Below are 17,870 nucleotides of genomic sequence, written 5' to 3' on the forward strand. Positions count from 1 at the left end.
CTTGCACATGAAGAGTCAGCTTTATTCCTCTGTACTGCTATCTGCTTTGGATACTTTTCCTAAATCTGTTTCAACATTTTGTTCTGATTTGTTCTGCTCTTGAGCTGATTGCTAACTCTTAGTTGAATCACAGATTCTCATTGACCTAGCCATTCGGATCAGAGTTGAAAGATTAGGCTTATACCTGGATAGTAATATTCTTATTGAAAGTGCATTCAACAAATGAAAGGGAGTGAAGTATAAAGTAGGTTAATGAGATGAATGCCTATGGTATGGTAAACAATTCAGGTGGGTCAGCTACTCAGTTATTCTGAGGTACTATGTGTGAGCTTTATATTATTTTTATTAAAGCTAAGTAACTGGAGCTACCATTTACACAAACACAAGTAAAACTAAAACTCAAAATCTCAAAAGGTATTTATTAGAACAATATTCATTGCAGTATATGTACTTAATGTGCTGAGCAACAAGAAAAAAAATCATCTTTATCAGTATCAATTATTCTAGTACCACATTAAGGTAACTTTTTTCTTGCAAGAATTTTTTTCCATGAAAATAAATTATTTCTGCAACAGATCTGTAAAATGGATGGTGCAGTACATTCAGTATATGCTAGAATGGGTAGTCAAATCCAAACTGAAGTAGTAAAATTAGACTTTTCCTGAACGGACATTTCTGTACTTATTTAGTATACCTTGTTCCTGTATAAAATATCATGTTTGAAGTGCTGCCTTTATCTTGTATACATTTCATCTTTGATAGAATATTCGAATGTCATACATTCAACTGTCAAAACTGTGTGATGTCAACTGTGTATTGCATAAACACGTTAATATAATATTTGATGTTAGTACTGAGGTTGTGGTGCTTGGTTTCCATTCAGAGGTTACTGAAGATTTTTCATAATCAGCAAGTTTCTTGCAACTTAATTGCCATCTTTATTTTTTTCTAGTCATGTACACTATTGTTAAAGTTAGTAACAAATATGTTTCTATTAATTCTTCAGTAATATATTAAATGGGTTCTCAAATGTAGTGTTTAAGGGAAAAATAAGTGAGAAGGTAAAGATTACTGTGGTCTATAGCAAGTCTAGGATTGGTTGTGGCTTGGCAGCCTGTGTGCTGTTTTTCATTATGGTTTTTGTTGGTGTGTTTTTTTGGTGTTGTTTTTTTTTTTGTTTGTTTGTTTTTGTTTTGTTTTTTTTTTTTAGATCTGTGCTCTTAAGCTTTTTCCCTCACCTAGAAAACATGATAAACCTCTGGGAAGCCAAGAAATGCACTTCCAGGAGAATGTCTTGCAGGATTAGTGAATGCTTTTTTTAAAGACTATATCAGAGGAGGTGATTATAAGGAAAGGGGGCAAGAGAAAACTAGGGGCAAAAAAAGAGACCTGAAAAATGTTTTCAAAACAATGAAAGGAAAATCTGCCTGGGTGTTAAGGTGCTTTGTGCAGTGAAGTCTGATGACTATCTTGCAAGCAAACCCCATTTTATGTTGATGTTACAATTTCTGACAAGTAGCAACTTCAGAATAATTATAAAATGAGACTGTAATAAACTGACCCTTACCTCCAGGCCCTTTCAAACAAATCTCAGTATCTCTATGTATGACTTCTGTTAGAAGTGTCTTTCTATACTCACTATTATGTGAAGCAATTAATTTTATCTTTTTTTTTTTGCAAAGCTACTAGACTATTGTATAATAAAATGTCACTTGGGGGCACTAGTGCCTTGAGTCGATAGAAAACAAAGAATAATGTTTTCAATTACAATTAAGTAGATGCTAGCATCACTTCATGTATTTTTAGTTATTTTTTTGAAATTTAGAGCAAATAAAATATTTAAGATTTGGGGAGTTTTGAATGCTCCTAAGCTGTAACCAAGTTTATGTTTTGCAATATGTAAAATAGTAGAGTATTAGATTTCCAGGCTTTTGTAATTCTTTTTCATGGCAGACTTTCAGGTTTTTCTTCTTTATCTCTGGCCATGGTGTTAATATCACTGCTAAGTTAGTTTTCTGCATGTAATGATTGCTTCCAATTGCTAAACAAACTGTTTCCTTTTGAAAGAAGGGTGATCTAAACATTTCATTGTTTTGAGCTAAACTAGACCTGACAAATTGCTGTATGGGTTTTACCTCCTCAGCATCAATGGCTTGGTCAGCCAGAATAATGTAGAGATTTCTGTTTTGCTATAGACAATTAGAATAGTATTAGTTGTTTAATTTATCAGTTTATCATCATGTTACATTGTCATTAGTTGGTAACTTTTAAAAATAAATACACTGAAGAAAAATAAAATAAATACACTGAAGAATATCAGTTTTCTTCCAACAGTGGACGTCAGTTCATCTGGAAGGCTTAAAAACAAACAAACAAAACCTTGAAAAGAAGGGTTCAGCCTGTGTGTTACTAGTCCTGTCCTGGAGAGACACGAGACACTTCAGTATTTGTGCTGTTTGTGGGTGAGTCGTGTTGCAGGACAAGTGAGGAAGCTACCTAGCAAAAGTCTGACAGTCTGTGATTTAGACTATTATACGCACTTCATAGTCTCCTGAGATGTGGTGTCAAAACAAATCTAATCCTCCATCAGAGGCTTAACAAGTGGCATCATCAGCTTCACCATCCCTTTTCCCGGTGTCCCTTTCCTCTCTGTCTCTGGCATGCTCTTAGCCTGAAAGAAGTGAATCAGCTGCAGGTATATTACACAGGATCAGCTAGAGTGCAGTTCCGCTTGAATTAGAGAGAGACTATCTTGAATGCAGTGAGATCACATTTTTCCAGCCCCTCCAAGGAAGGATTTGGTTGTCTATGCTCTATGTGTGGTTCTATTAAGAGCAATATAGCCAGATTCCAGGGTTCAGCTAGTGAACTTTGTGGTTTGGAGTACCTTAAGACATGGCTCTTGCACGCTCTAACATTTCTATTTCTTGCATTTCTAATAACAGCCCTAGTGATTCTAAATTGCCCAATTTAATATGTTCTTCTGGTTCATATCAGCTAAGGCCTAAATACATTCTATACTGGAATTACTATAATGATGGATGATTCGTAGAGATTTTGCTGTACCTGCTAATATGCCTTCTGTGAATTTCTGCATGATGGGCTTAGAGTCATGCTGGGAGACAGTTATCTCTAAGTCAGGTATTACTGCCTTGTTACCTTGTGGAAGTAATCAGCAGTAAATAAAAGTATCAGGAGGAATGATTCAGAGCATGCTAACGTCTGACTGTTGTGAAAATCATGCATCCAGTTCTGAATCTGAAGAATGCACGAGAAGGTCATCTGAAAATTACTTTGGGTGCACTAGAATGGGACATGAGAAACAAATTAGCTAAATCATCTTTTTGCGTATTTTATATATTCCATTATGTGATAATGTTGGCCTTGAACGCTCCTGCTAACCTCTACCTTGGTTCTCTGATAAATCTGCATAGCAGTGTGACTCTAAAATCTATTATTTAAAATTGGCATAATTCTCAAAGACATCTCATGGGACTGTATGCCATTGCATCCAAATATGAGACATGAATTTGCTGAAAGAGGACAGAAACTAATGAAGACACTTGAAGGATGAAGATGCTGAAGAACTACAACTATCTGGGAAAACTAATGGTCTATTAGGCACTATTCTTGAAAGTACTTGCTTCGCAAATGTAAATTAAAATAAATCACAGTAACTGAATTCTCTTACTGGGGGAGTTAAAAGCAATTTGTCACTAGAATATTGGTTTTATCAGGGCTTGGCACAACAGTGCCAAACGACTGCAGTGACAAATAGTTCAGTAGGCTTGTTTCAGTCTTGTGGACGTTAAGTCATAACCTCAAGTTATGGAGGATGCTTAAATTGTTTTCAATTACAGAACACTAAATGTGCTTTAACTTACGTCTCGGTATCTGTTTTGAAGACTTTTAATTCAAATATTAACTGCCAGTCTCACCTCTGAGGAGTGGAGGCAAGTTTAAGATGTCTTACAATGATATTTTAGTGAAATAGTTATCTCTCAAATATATGCATCTAAGTTTAGGGACTACTTTCTGTTTGTAGTATGTAGTACACTGAATCCTTGATACCTGTTTGAGGCTTTTAGATGCTGCCATGAAACAAACGCCTTCAGATCTGGCATCTGGAAGGACTTTTCTACTGAACAGCTCAGTGTTTCATTTATTTTACTTCTTTGTGGGGGCTGACATTCTGTGTTTGTTGTATTCAATGAGTGTGGGGAAGGTGTCTGGATTCTACCCATAGTTGTCAGTGGGAGTCTGAACCCGTTTGTTCTTCCTGTATTACTTGTGTCGTCTTAAATAATTTATACAGAGAGATTTGGACAAATAAGTGCTTTCTTCTGTAAACCTAGACTGTGATTTGGTTAATGTATTTTGTAGCATTTGATTTGGAGCCCAACTCAAAGCTCAATAAACTAAATGGAAGAATCTCTGCTGACTTCATGGGCTTTTAGACAGACTTTGAAAACCTCTGTCCGTTTAGGAATATTTCAGTAAATATTTAAGCTCCTTATTCTATGCTTAAATTAATCTAAGTCAGAGCACTAATGAAATAAGCTGAGGACCAGTTATTTTCTCTATCTTTCCCTCCCACTGGATGCAGAAAAGGCTCCAATAGACTGAATGCAGTTTCTGCTCTTGATCAAACATGCCCCTTGATTTGCTAGACATGGGGGGGGGGGGAGAGAAAAAGCTTATTTAATTTCATGAACACTCATTAGAAAGTCAGACGACAAATTCTGACAAAACAGAAGTGAGTGTCTCTCATGTTAGGTTGTTCTTCGTGGGTTTTTCAATTAATTTAGACATGACTTCAGACTCTAGACAGTTGATAAAACATCATGGGGAGGGAGTGTGATCTGATGTAGAAATGTTAGTTGGAAATTGACCTATACAGAAAGCCATTAGACAGAGTGAAACCAGTATTTTTTGGCTGCTTGTTGTGAAACAAATCTGGTGAGATCACAGAGGAACCCTGTATGTTTTTCTTTCCTAACACTTTAAACAGAAAACCCAGAAGCTAAGGGTTGTGTGGGTTTGATCATAATCTTCAGATGTTTCAGGAACTGTGTGATGTTTTTGTATTCACCAACTATTAATTTAATTTGTCTTTGCGAACAGTATTTTAATAACTTTCACTGGTTTAAAAAAAAATGCTTCTAATACCAAAGCAACTGAGTCAATTTTGCCTGGTTCATCTCTCGGTAGAAAGGATATGTGGCAGCTCATTAGACAATCTTTGTTTGCTTCAAGCAAAACTTGTATTGGGAGAAACTTGTATTGGAACATGGTTACAGAAGCATGTAAAAGAACCTTTCTAGTCTACAGCTAGAGAAGACCTCAATTCTAACAATTATTTGAGCTGTGCCCTGTTGGCTGAATGGGAGTGCCTCGTCCCTAGTGAAGTGCTTTTTCATAACTTCTGTCAGTCTATTCAGTTCTCCATAACTGTTCTTAATGATAACTTTAAGGATTTATAAGCTTTTAGAAAATAGCATTTCACATCTCCTGAGAATTACTTATTTCGCTCTGCTTCAGGAAAGATGTTTGTACAGCAGTTCTTGCCATCAAAAGTATTTCATGTTAGAATAGTGATGTTGGGTCTGTCTGTAACTATAGATTACGTGATAAGATATTGAAAACTGCTTAGCAAATCATTTTGTTAAAAATTAAGTCTACCTCTGTTCTTAAGCCTGCTTCTTAGGCTTCCTAAGAATTATGGACAATATTCTGTCATTCTGGCACTGACTCATGGTATGTTCTTGGGCAAATCACATAGTAGGCTCTCAAATTATAAAAATGGTATTAGGTGTTTCCACACTTAATATTTATCAGGCTTTTCATTTTAAGTATTCTCACCTAAGAAAAAGGAATTGATTTTTTTTTATTTTTTTTCCCCTCTTGTTAAGCTCAGACACAGCTTTTAAAGTTAGATGAATGCAGTTCTTACATTCAGCAGCTGTAGTTGGGACAGATGGCTAGAAAACACAAAACTGCAAAATATACATGTGCTCAGCTTTACATATCAATGTAAACTGTGTTTGATTGGTCTGTGAATATATAGTAAGTCTAAAATTGGTGGACTTCTGGTTGTATATCAAAAGGAAGAACTCAGTCCTCCTCCTCACTCTCTTTGTTACTGCTAGCTGGAGAAACTGAAGTTTGCAGATCCAGAAATTGGAGTATGTAAGCAACAATTTGGAGCACACAGGAATGTCTTGTCTAGAAAACTAACTCTGTGGCCATGAAGCGAGTAAAATTCTTGTTGTCTTCTTTCATAAAAACAAAAGATATGTGAAAAGATTGACTAACTCAGTGACCTTTCTGTCAGCTGTTCAGAGAAAAACACCTTGGATGAGACAAGCATTGGGTGAAATTCCTCTTGTGTATTCCTATTTTTCATGGTTTACCAGATGTGGTATCTTGAATTCATTACCAACCCAAGGACTTTCCAATTAAGAATTTATTCAGGCATTTCTTGAAGTAAGCTGAATCACAGAATCACAGAAGGGCCAGGATAGGAAAGGATCTCAAGGATCATGAATCTCCAACCCCCCTACCACATGCAGGGCCACCAACCTCCCCATTTAATACTAGACCAGGCTGCCCAGGGCCCCTTCCAATCTGGCCTTGAGCACCTCCAGGGACGGGGCATCCAAAACCTCTCTGGGCAGCCTGTTCCAGCACCTGACCCCTCTCTCTGTAAAGAATTTTCCTCTGACATCCAACCTAAATCTTCCCTCCCTCAACTTAAAACCATTTTCCCTTGTCCTGCAGTTGTCAACCCTTTCAAAGAGTTGATTCAGCTGAACTGTTAGCTTTCAAAAACTTCCTGCATGTCGAGTGAAGAATCCCTATCTGATGTTCATTAAGTTTGTTTTATTCCTCCTTGCTTTGCTTTTAGTTAACATAGGGAAGAGCTGTTTCCTATTCATTTTCATGCCAGTTGTTTTTCTCTAAAGAATCTTTAGTCTTGAAAAGCTGTGAAGTTGCCACCTGGAGCAGCTTCTCCAGGCAATGAACTGTTTGCTTTGGCAAGAGTGATGTCTGCTTCCAAGCCCTGGGCAGGGCTTCAAGTCTGCTGTGACAAGTCAGCACTTCCCTATCTGGAGAAGCAGGAATGATTTGAACCACTTTTCTGTGTGCTGTAGCCAGATAAAGAAAAATGATAAATGTTTTTTTTTTTTTTTTCCTGCTGTTCTAAAACTAACTGTCAGGTATGCCCAGGTTTTGAGAGCTAGGGTAGATATTTGCTGTGTATTGGCATTTTGATGCCACTGCATCACAGGAATATAAAAGGCTTTGTTAGGTATCCAATCTGATTGATTGTCTTTGACTGTTAATTTTGGCAAAAAGATTCTAAAGCTTTCTGAATCATGGTGGATATTGGAAAGTGTCCTATTATAAATAAAAAACCTTAAAACAAAGCATAAAAAATGTCAGGCCACCAGTGAAAGTTAGTCAGCAAGGTTGATGATTACTTGTTGCTGAGTGGAGCTGATTTGACCTTTCCTGCCTAGCTGGCAAATGCTAGAGTTAATCTATGTTATGACAGTTTCTTTTTTCAGTCAGAACCATTGTTGGTGCTATCTATCAGAGGTAACTGATGTTTATGGTTTAAAATCATGAAGTGGTGATGAGATTTCAGTAGGAAAATAATGCAGTACACTTAAGTAGCCTCTATCAGGGTAAGCAAACTGTTTATGAAAATATTTCCTGTGAACAGCATAGTGATACTGGCTGGGGTGCTAGGAACAACACTCAAACAGTGCTTTGTGGAAGCTAAGTACTTTAATTGTCAACCTGGTCTGTGGAGGAGACCTTTCACTTAGATGATTTATCACCATATATGTTTTTAGCAAAACCATGTCAATATTAGCAGTCTTCAAGGCTACAGTCTTGAGACTGAAGTTGACATGAAATTAACCTCTGTTAATTTATTGGCAATTACCTGTCAGTGTTGTAGCATTGAATGGATAAAAACAAATCTTGTTATTTTTACTTTCCCATTTAAAAAAAAAAAAAAAAAATTGCTGTGTAAAAATGGACCAGGAGAATTTTGCTATGCTGGTGTCATGGTTACAAGGCAAATTCAAGGATAACAGCTCTTTAGCATGGTAATAGTTCACTGGTATTATGGTGTGCTTTCTCGCCAAGAGATGAGTGGAAATGCCTTGGAGCCATAGGATGGGACATGATGCATAAGGCTGTGTGGTCCAAATGGAGGCAAGCATGGAGTGGTGACAGACTTGTGGAGGGCTGAGACCTGAGTATGTCCTAGTGACTATTTTCTCAGTCTAAAATTTGTCATGAATTTGTATTGCAGTAGGGTGGTGAAGAGACAAGTGGTGGAGCCTATGGAAATTGTCCCTCTTTGCTGGTGCTGTGATAACACTGGCTGTAGGTGGGAAATTCCTTTTGATATAAGTAAGGATTGTATGATGAACGTATATTCATCAGCACGTGAATGTTTATTCCTCAGTGTCAATGGGATGTCTTACATGTCCTGTAAGACAGTGGGACCATGTATTGCAGTCTGAGTTGGAGCAGTCCTAGAGACTAATCCTAAAGAGCAGAGCTGTTGTGAGTTGATCCTGCTTCCTACTAAAAAGAAGAGGCTTTGAAAGATGAGGGATCATCGAGGCTTGTTACCATAAACGCAATCTGAATTTTCGTTTTGTCATGCTCAGTGGACTAGTGAGGGCTATATATTTGCTTTTATGCCTGAATCACAAAGGTTTATTAACTGCAATACCCAGGGGTTGCAGTGCTTCTCCTTTGGTTCAAGGCATAAAATCATGAACTTTTAATCCTGTATGTCCAGAAGGTTCCATTGTCAACAGCTGCTCAGATTAGATGTGCACAGTGCTGAAATGTAGCTGTAGTTATTTTGCAATTACAAGAAATGGTAAACTCTGGTCTCTGAAATAGTATTGAATAATTCTGAACTTCAGAAAGTTGGAAAACTTGTCTGTAACAGCTGAAGTCTGCCCACAGAAGTATTAAAACTGGCAGGCTGGCAAGAAGCTTCTCACCAACAAATCAAGGAATTGAATATTCCATCTAATTGAAAATTTGGAACAATATGCAATATAGAGACTATTTTTCCTTTATAAGCAGAAAGATGTTCTGGTTTTCGTGATCTCACAAACATCTGACAAAACCCAGTCACTAAGTTATAAGCTCAATAGTTGATGCCAGCCTGAGCTGCTCATATATAGATAAGTCTTTTTTTCTGAAGCAAGTTAAGAGAAATCATTGTAAGCAAGGAGCAGAGGCCATTCATGTGAGATGTGACAATACCTGATAAATTATCACAACCTGTAGAAATAGAGGGTCTAGCTCATTCAATGCGTTCAGTTGTTAGGAGGTTTGAAGTTGCTGCATTGATACTTACATTTTGAAGAATGAATACTAATTTGGTAGGTTTTTTTCAAGCTGTTACAGTTTCTGCATTACCAAAAAAAAAAAAAGTTGTGTTGCTAGAGGAAAAAATAATAGAACAGTAAGAAACTTACTTTGTAAGTCTGTATACTTGAAGTAGGCAGAATTTAGCATGTATTAATCGATTCAACACTTTTTCCATTCAGACTACTGAATGATTGTCTACTTCACTGATGTAATTCTGAATTAATACATCCTGAATATTAAGAAAAAATACTTCAATTATTGTTTCATCATGTACCTAGACTTTTTTCTAATGATAATTGAACTTGAGATGAATAACTTGGATTGTTGATTATAATTTAATTTATCCTAATTTGTATGGCCTTCTGTTTTGCTTCTGCTGTCAGTTTTGTGGATTTTATGAGAATAGATATGACAAGTCACACTAAGATCTATTTTTGCTTAGATAAAAAAATTAATTTAGATGTTAGATGCCTGCAGTAGCCTGTGATGTTGAAGTTAGAAAAAAATCTAACTCTTAAATATTCAGCAGATACAGTTTTAATCAATCTGCTGGGAGCTGGGATATACATGGCTGGATGCATGAAAGTCACAGATATTGGGAGTAGCCTGATGCTCTCTGTAGTTTTGTGGGTGGTGGGGAGCTCTGCTATTCTGCTTTTTAGCTTATGTATCCCTCTATCTCTTTCAATTTCTCCTGCAACAGCTGCATCATCCTTTTCTGATCAGTATCTTAACTTTGTAGTATATATAAAGCCTGTTTTCCATCAGTGCTTTCCCTTTTTTGTTATCCTCTTGCCACGATTTGGCTTCTGTCTCTTTTTTTTTTTTTTTTTTTTTGCTATGCTTTTCACAGATGTGTGCACTTGTGAAAGGGGCAGGGTTCTTGAAAGACTTGCTGTTTGCTAAGGTTCAGCATGTATCACTTTGCACTCAGATGCTGAAACACACTGGTGGCTGGTGAGGTCATTCCATAAAATCTTTTGATGTTACAGAAACCTGTGTGTGCTCAGAGAACAGTTAGATGGTAGACCATGGAAACTGCTACTGGAGGTTATCACAACCTGACACTGCTTAAAAAGTAAAAAGGAAAGCTAAGAGTTTGTAGGAAATGTGGAAGTAGTACCTATATTTTGCCAATACAAAGCAGAGTACTTTAAGTCAAATCAACAGAATTACAGGTCATCTGTTAAAAGCAAAAAACAGGAAAGGATCCAGAAGATGCAAACAATTTTGATCATAGTAGCAGTAGTGAAGAATATGTGTAACTGTATCTCTAGCATAGGTAGGCAGCACAGGATGGCAGGTTGTCTTCTTGCCAGTATGGTTCTATTTCCTAGAATGTGCAGGGAAAAAGAATGTAATGAAGTTGGGAGATAAGCAATGATGTCAATTGACTTTAGTACTTAGGGAAATACTAGTTATCAAAAAACTGTCTTGAAATCATAGGCAAAGGCACAGGAAGTTTAGTAATGTTTGCTTTCTCACCTATTTTAAGAGGTTCCATTGGTGATAATTTCTGTCTTGGAAATACTTGGAAATGAGGTTAGGATACAAATGTATCTTTACTATTTTTTACTACTTTTTTCTTCATGTTTTAGTCAGCACTAACACTTTCAGAAAACATTTCTTGTGATGCTGAGTGCAAAAATGCTTCAGGGTAGTTGATTCTCTGAAGCTAAGTGTTAGCAAACTTACTTCTAACACATTCTGGTTTCTGACCTCTCATTACTCAACTGAAGTTATCTGCAACAAGACAAGTGGCAAAAATGTTTCATGCAAGTATATGAAATTCTGTAGGAAGTTGCCTTTTCATTTTGTCTTTCTGTATGTGGCTGTCAGCTTTGGTTACTAGAATGCTAATGCCTTCTCTGGAGTCTTTTTTTTTTTTTTTTAGATGAGAAGATCACCTGCACTAGGCTAAATTAGATTTAAGGAGGGGGGAAAAAAACAAGAAAATCTGTGCATGATTAAATAGTTCAGCAATCAGAGATGCTTTCTTAAGTTATATATTATGTGTAAAGGAGCAAAATAAACATCAGTAGTTTTGTAATGAAAGCCAAAAGGTGTTCTTAAGTCTTAAATGTTTAAACAAGTGATACTGTTTACAAAATACTGCTGATAACGTACTTGCTTTTCAGGTAGAAATTGAAAGAGTGGTAGTTTATTCTGTGTTTCTTAGCTTCTGGTCTACTGCTATTAATCCCACTCTATTTCCTCTTGCACAAGATGGCTGCAAGGAAGTTCTGAAGGTAACACTGTGCTTGGTTGTAATCACTATGTCCATATGGGACATATGAGTCTGTGCTTGCTCTTGAATGCTAGAAAATGCTCCACGCAAAATGTGCTCTAGACAAAATTCACCAGCCAAGCAAAACACTGAGTCCAGGGTTTGAGTCTTGGCATTGATTTAACTGTGGTGACACTTGGACTGGAGGTGGTAAGGCTTCATTTGAAGGCATTGCAGCTCTTCCTCGAGTGTTCATTTGGATGCAAGTTCCAAGCCAAACCCATAAATTAAGATACGATGTGCTTTATTATTAACATGCATGACTCTTGAGTAGTCTGAAATAAACTATTAAATGTTTTGATTTCTCCTGAGCAAGTCACATGTAATACGCCTTTTTCCTGTAGCAAGTTCTGTAATTTTTTGTTCTCAGCTCATATTTGGTTTGGTGTACTTGAACGCAGGTTTCTGCAGTCTCGTTGGTGTATCATCTACTTATTAACTGTAGGTACTAATGTGTGCTCAAGCATAGAGGAAAAAGTCTTCTTAATGTAGATCTTTTTCCTGTGGAGGTGTGGGAATTCTTTTGGGCAGGAAGTTTTCTGTGACTCTGGACTTTTATAAAATTAGTGAAGGAAGTGAATAGTTATGTCTCTGTCAGATTGTTAATGTAACTGTAATAAGTAACTAATATTACAGCTGTATTCGACGTATCATGGAACCAAAGGTTATAAAATCATCAGACTTAGAGAGGGAAATGTGTTTTTTGAGGTGGCTGTAAACCTTGTAAAAATAGCCTATTTACTTAAAATTTCTATCTATTTCAGAGTGTACCAGCTATAGGGTTTGGCTTAAATCTGCATCACGTAGCTGAGAATTCATTATACGTGGCAGAATCATTCTAAGAATAGCTCAGCCTGGAAGTTATTTTAAATTTTCAAGATTACTTGTTAATCTGGAGGTAATCACAATCTTTAGTAGACATCAGAACAGTCAGACTTGGCAAATCCAATTTTTGCAGCTTCTTTAGGCTGTCTCTGCAGTCTGTAACAGCTCCAACTGTTGCCTTGTGCTCTGTACTGTTGTCCTACCAGATAATGAACGTGTGCATTTCCGCTTTTCACCTATGGGTGTCTCTTCTCTTATGACTTGTGGAAAAGTGTCAGTGATTTCCTGAGTTAAGACTTGGGGAGAAAAAGTCAGAATCTGTCCCCTTAACTAAAAATCCATCTTTTAATTTGCAGGGAGTACTCCATTACTAAGAAATGTGATTTTTTTGAGTTTTAATGCTGTTGAAATAGAACTCAAATTCTGTTTTGTATTATGTAATAAACACAATCAATGGAGTCCAATAATATTAGCCAGTTGTATTAGCAGCTGTCAGAATGGGCAGCAGCCTGCATCCAAAGAGCTCTCAGACACTTGGATTACAGATTTCCACACAGCTGGAAGCAAATTAATGTGTTATGCAGCAGGTAAAATCAAGGGACTTTTTATGCAAGATGACTCACACCATAAAACGCAGAGACGATCACAACACTGTTCTTATTCAATCTAAAACAAGGAGAGTATTTTTCACTGGTTAATGGAATATGCACACTATAAATGTGCTGTTGTCAAGTGTTGGGCTTAGACTTGTTAACATTAGTAGCTTTAATCATTAGGCATTTCATTTTTTTTATAGCCATTTTGAATCTATTATGTTCCTTTACAGAACAGAAGGGACTGTCAGCAGATGTTCCCAAACTGACACGTGCTTGTCGAAGTGCAGAACAGAGGTGTTCATATGGAACATGTCTGATTGCATTGAGAAGCTCTGTGGGCACGTACTAATGAGAAGTAACATGACCCTGAGTAAGACAAGAAGGAATATTTTTGTCTGAAGACTAACTCAGAGGGAAATTGTTTTAAAGTGTGAGAATGAATGCGTTGCTTACATAAAATAATACTGCGTCAAAGCAATGCCTATTCTATCTGCTCCTTCTGATGAAGCCAAATTGCAGTCACAGTTGGGCTAAATGGACCAAAAGGAAGGCATGAGTGTGTTTAAAATAAATCTACTTCAGTAAAAATTAATCTGTACCTGTTATCTCTGTGTTTAATTTTCTCCTGATGAGAAACAGCTCTTTTTCAGTGGAAACAGGTCTGCTCTCAACTCCTTGCTTTGAAGAAAGCTATTCAAACATGTTGCTAGAAGCTGCAGAAGTGTCTGTGGTAGCCATTCATTATTTGATTGTAACCTTCAGAAATCCAAAAATGAGCTGACTGGTTGCTGCCCTTTCACATTGCTTTTGCACTTCATGCTTATTTCATGTTCCCTAAATATTGGCTTGCTACTGGTATTAATGTAATGCTGCTCCTAATGTCTGTTTTTATACAGTGTGTGGGAAGGGAAATGTTTCTCTTCTAACTAAGAATTATTTACAAATGTAAGTATAATACTTTTTTGGGCAAGAATATAGTGGAGGCTGGAATAAACCAGTAGGAAATGGATTTTTATATTCAAAATGAAGCTTCATGGGTGTTTGTGTTTAGTGCAGTCCTAGCTCTAGAGATAACTCTTGTGGCTGTTTAGTTATGGTGAGAAGGATAGGATTTGTCTTAAACACATACTTGAAGGATGACTGAAAGTTTCGGTTTTCAATGTGTGTGTCCACATATTCAGCAGAGCTGTTGTGTGGAAACCATTGGCTTGTTACCTTTGAGTTTCTGGCACTTTACCTAGCAGCCGTTATCATCTGAACATAGCATGTGTTGTCCCCAGCCCCTCCCCCCCCGCCCCCCCCAAGGAAACCTTAGAGATTTGTTTCCTACTCAGAGTCCCAGAGGAAGATGCTGCTTCTCAGCTGCAAGGAGAAAAGGTCTAGCACTTCTTCAGCTGGAGGCTGTGATCCACAGGCTGTGAATCCTGCTAGGTCACTAGCAGGAAATAAGCAATGCTTGTCTAGTGACTTGGCAGCTCCTCTGTACAGAATGATGGAGAAGAAAAGAAATAGCTTACTGGGAGAATAGAAAAAGTGCAGCATTCATACTGATAACTTTATCAGTGTGAAAGTTTTTAAGTTCTTCAAATACATGGCAACAGAAGCAAAATATGTTCTTGAATGAAGACTGGAAAAATCACGTTTTCTGTATTATGTGGTACTTCAACTTAACTTGAAAATTGTGCAGTACATCTAAGATGCAGTAGCTCACAGTAAGCCTCCAGGCCAGTGTTAGAGCTGAGAAAGAAACTACAACTCTGTTTCCTTCTTTGTGTCCTAGCCACTGCAACTAAACCTGTCTTCTAGCAATAAGAGAAAATAACTAAGATATTGGCAATGTTGGCCACCTAACTTCGGCAACACAAGCATAGCTCACACAAGCTAAGCAAATTGTTAAATTGGGTGAAAAGAAATGCTCCTTTCTTACTTTGAATCATTCAAAACTCAGAACAGGAGCTATGTGAGGTACAAATTTGCCCTTAAATATTCTCAAGAGAGTTGATTTAGCACAGCCATATTCTAGGCCAGCTTGTGATACTTGTTTCATTCTTTATCTTCTATGACTGTGTGTACATGAACAACCAGATGCTTTAATTGAAATAGTCGCTTAACCATAAATATCAACTTTGAAAGCACTGGTCCTAGGAAGATGAAGTAGTAAAACAGCACCAGAACAAGTTAGTTACTACTTGCCATGTGTCCATATTGCTGTCAAATGATTTGGGCCATCTAACACTCAAGCTCATGTTTGTTTGTTTGTTTTAATGCATTTTCTTGTAATATCATACAACCAACATGACAGACATTTTAGTACAGCCTACGTAATGCTTTCTGCTGTTGAAGTATGAATGCTGAAGTATTTAAGAGGTTATGATTATTTCTTGATTTAACTTTATGCTGTGTGAAATTTTTTTGACACTCTTGCCCTTGTTTACATTTTATTATTTTGGATATTCATTTTAAAATGCGGGTGACATCAGTGTACCCACACTTAAAATGTTTTCAAGTGCAGCAGCAAGATAGTCTTTCCAATGCTATCAATGATTCTCTGGTAAATGTGGAGGTGTGTGTTAAATGATGCACTGTGTTGCTCTTTGTCCTGCTCAGGAGGCTACAAGATTTCCTTACTTTTGGGCCAACCAACCTAGTTTTCTGAAACACAGCACTACCATAAGGTGCAGAAAAGATGCGATTCAGATGTTCAAGAAATATGAAGAATTGTAGAATTCTTCAAAGTTTGAGTTCTTCAAGTTGGAAGGGGCCCATAAGGATCACTGAGTCCAACTCCTGGCTCCACACAGGAGCACTCAAAAGTCATACCATATGACTAAGAGCATTGTCCAGGCACTTCTGGAACTCCAGCAAGCTTAGTGTCCTGACCACTTCCATGGGAAACTGTTCCCATATCCCCACCACACATTTGAGGAACCTTTTCCTGATATCCAACCTGAACCACCACTGTCACAACTTCACGCTTTTTCCTGTTGTTTTATCACACTTCACCAGAGAGAAGAGATGAATGGCTGTCCCTCTGCTCTTCTTCCTGAAGAAGCGGGTTTTCTCTTCTCTGGGTTGAATAAACCAAGGGACTTCAGCTGTACCTCATCTGCCTTTCCCTCTCGACCCTTCACCATCTTTGTAGCCCTCTTTTGATCACTGTAATAGTCTTATGTCCGCTTTTGTACTGCGGCCCCCAAAACTGCACACAGTACTTGAGGTGAGGCCACACCAGTGCAGTGCAGAGCGGAACAATCACTTCATTTGGCTGGCTAGCAATGCAGTGCTTGATGTACCTCAGGATATGGTTGACCTTCCTGGCTGCCTGAGCACACTGAGTCATTGCACTAAACCAGCCACAGGACTCTTTCCACTAGGTTTTGCTTCTGTCAGTGATGTCACAGTTTAGGGACTGAGCCAAGGTTTCTAGCTCTTGTTCCTTGTCGCACGCATTAGTGTGGAATCTTTTCAGGTGTGCTCTGTTGTACCCAGCACCTCACTGAGTAGACTGAAGGATCTCACTAACTTGCAACCTGTCTGATTGCCGTGTGCTAGCCGATAGTTTATTACCAGCAGTGTAAGTGTGTGCCAGCTGGTCTATTGGTCTCACTCCAAACGTTGGCATGCTGCCCTTTAGCTCATCTCTAGGGAGCATGGTTTTATCATCTTCCCCTTTCAAGTCTAGTTTAAAACACTCTTGATGAGCCCTGCCAACTTCTGGAATAGAATACTTTTCCCCCTTTGAGACAGGTGTATCCTACACTAATGGCAGAGGAAGTCTTGAGGCATGAAGTTGACTGGCTTGCCCTAGATGGAATTGATTTAGTGCAAGCCACTAGAAACTTGTAAAATCAGGCAGAGGACAAGAATGAAGTACAAGAAAGATTTCTTAACGCTGTAAGGTATGAAGTGGGACAGAGTTGGGTAACATAGAACAGCAAGTGTTGCATCTATTCTTCTCATCTGTGAACTCCATTGAAATAGATCATTGTAGAAATTTTAAAATTTTGTTTATGTTTACATTTCTCTTTTTTTCTTCCTTGGTATAGTACTACTGAAATAATTTATATATATCTTGCTATGTGATGTAGGTGTTAACAACACAGTTACAGCATGAAAATGTGTGTCATTGTTTATAACTTTTCTTATGGTACCTACTGCGTGCTCGTTGAGTGTACAGCTTGTTTCTGATGCAACCACACTACTACGTTTTGCAGAGTGAACTGGGTGTGAGATGCTTAACCTCATTAACCCTGTGCATTTCGTTATAATGTCTTTTATTTCCTGTGAGCTGAAATAGAATTTTGGGCACTGCAATACCATTTGTGAGATAAAAGATCCTTTAATTTTTATTTATTTATTTATTTAATAAAACTTCAGCTGAAAACCAGTATAGAACCTAGTGTAATTGAACTTGTTCATCTGGGAAATATTACATTTATAATTATTTTTGAGATCAGTACATATATGCAGTAAGAAGGTATTCTGCATCAATACATACTGTTTTGTGGGCATCTGTAACTCTGAAATCTAGAAATCTAGTTTTCTTTTGTTATTATTTATATTCTTGAAGCGCCGATAGTGATCTGACTTCTGAGGGGGGCAGCTATGTTTGCTAGCATTGGTTTAGTATATGGCCTGAAATATCCTATTTTAAGTTATCTTAAAACAAGATGTATTATCTGTATTTCTTTTAAAATGAGCACACTCAGCTGAGGTGCTCGTTTATAGCATTTTTGCTAGCAAGCTGA

The 17,870-nt window shown here is 37.5% G+C and overlaps 1 protein-coding gene and 1 long non-coding RNA gene across 3 annotated transcripts in view; one reads left to right on the top strand and one right to left on the bottom strand.

Moving 5' to 3' along the window:
• Positions 1–17,870, top strand: part of PDE11A (phosphodiesterase 11A) — a 127,832-nt gene that overhangs the window by 18,065 nt on the left and 91,897 nt on the right. The gene's annotated exons all lie outside the window — the stretch shown is intronic.
• Positions 90–17,870, bottom strand: part of LOC146543967 (uncharacterized) — a 119,023-nt gene continuing 101,242 nt past the window's right edge. Inside the window, exon 7 of the long non-coding RNA XR_014884364.1 lies at positions 90–10,747. This is a non-coding gene — a long non-coding RNA (uncharacterized LOC146543967). The remainder of the gene's footprint in view (positions 10,748–17,870) is intronic.

Source organism: Meleagris gallopavo, chromosome 7 (assembly GCF_905368555.1).
Source record: "Meleagris gallopavo chromosome 7, MGAL_WU_HG_1.1, whole genome shotgun sequence".
NCBI classification, from domain to species: domain Eukaryota; kingdom Metazoa; phylum Chordata; class Aves; order Galliformes; family Phasianidae; genus Meleagris; species Meleagris gallopavo.